Genomic DNA, 1,778 nt, shown 5'->3' on the forward strand with positions numbered 1-1,778 from the left:
CAAGGAGAATTCGATAAGTATTCTCACACTAGAATGTCTTCGGCTTCTTATACCCAGGATGCTGTTTATCTTCAACAGCAACTGCGGGCCCCTGCTGTGGAAGGAGAACAAGTATTAACTGTTTTGAGTGAGAAGACAAGGGAAAATAGCCATCTCAACAGAGACCATCACAAAATGATGGATACAGTTGCTGCCAAAGAAGCAGCCCTCATTGAGCGCCAAGATGAAAATAAAAAAATTGTCCACTAGATGTGAAAGCAGTGGCCAAGATATGTTTAGAGAAACTCTAAAGAATTCATTACGTATCGTTCGAGAAAAAGGCATTGAAATAGATGACTTAAGTCAGAAATGTCAGAGTTTGTTGGCAGATTTACAATCATCCAGCTCTGGTAAGGAGGTTGGAGGTGTCAACAGTAATCAGTTCAAGGAGCTCCTACAGGAATGTGATGAATTAAATCAGAAAGTAAAGAAAATGGAAGAGCAGACACAGCAGGTTATGACCACAGTACAAAATACACAGCATGAGTCAGCCCACCTTCAGGAAGAACTTCATCAACTTCAGGCACAAGTTTTGGTTGAGAGTGGTGATAACCGATTACAAGTGGACTATACTGGTCTGATCCAAAGTTGCGAGTGGAAGAAAACCAAACTAAAAATTTTTGTTCAGGAATTAGCACAAGTTAGACGCAGCACAGGGCAGCTTTGTGATACCAAGGATCTTCTTTTAGGAAAACTGGATATTTCACCCCAGCTCTCTTCTGGATCATCGCTTACCCCCCAGTCAGCAGAGTGTCTTGGAGCAAGTAGGTCTGATGTCTCAATTGAGTCTTCTCAGTTTCTTCAGCAAGAGATAGAGGAGCTCAGGGAATCCTGCAAGAAAAAGATGCACAATAGAACTCATCAGGAACATAATTTCAGATTGTCCAGCTCGATTGCTGCCACCGCAGAGCTGGAACAAAAAAAATATGAGCAAACCGATGCAGACATTAGACAGCTAATGGACAAAGAAAATATTTTACAAAAATTACTTAAGGAAAAAGACCTCTTAATCAAAGCCGAAAGTGATCAGTTACTTTCCTCAAATGAAAATTTCACTAAATAATTAAATGCAAATGAACTTTTGAGGCAGGAAGTAACAAACCTCAAGGAGAGAATATTAATTTTTTAGGAACAGACATTAGTAAACTAGAAGCGGACGATGCATTGGAAGATTCAGGCCAGCAAGCCAGGGTGCAGGTGCAGTCACCGCAGGAACAACTGAGTGTAGTCTCCAAGCACAGGGATGAAACTGCACCGCAGCTTTCTGTCTCTCAGGACCAAGTGAAGCAGCATGCTCTGTCACCAGCCAACCTGCAGATCCTATTAGAGCATTTCCAACAAGAGGAAAAAGCCATCCATTTGGCTAAGCTAGAAAAGCAAAAACAACTCGCAGCCGAATGGGAGAAAAAGGCAGAAAATCTGGATGGAAAAGTGACATCATTACAGGAACGTTTGGACGAAGCAAATGCTGCACTGGATTCAGCATCATGACTCACAGGACAGTTAGAGCTAAAGGAAGAACAAATGAAGAACTTAAAAATCAAAGTGAGCTCCAACAAAAAATGCTGGATGATCTACAAGAGAAGCTGATGAAGTTAGTAAACGGCACAGATGGCAAAGTGGACAAAGTTCTAATGAGAAACCTCTTCATCGGACATTCCCACACACCAAAAATCAGCGTCATCAAGTGCTACGACTGATGGGAGCATCCTGGGTGTCAGAGGGGAGGAAATGGAGCA

General features: G+C 42.1%; 1 pseudogene; it reads left to right on the top strand.

The window, feature by feature from the left end:
• Nucleotides 1–223: 223 nt before the first annotated feature.
• Nucleotides 224–1,770, top strand: LOC105820899 (annotated as a pseudogene).
• Nucleotides 1,771–1,778: the final 8 nt, after the last annotated feature.

This window comes from Propithecus coquereli, unplaced genomic scaffold, assembly GCF_000956105.1.
Source record: "Propithecus coquereli isolate 6110/MARCELLA unplaced genomic scaffold, Pcoq_1.0 Scaffold5436, whole genome shotgun sequence".
Classification (NCBI taxonomy): domain Eukaryota; kingdom Metazoa; phylum Chordata; class Mammalia; order Primates; family Indriidae; genus Propithecus; species Propithecus coquereli.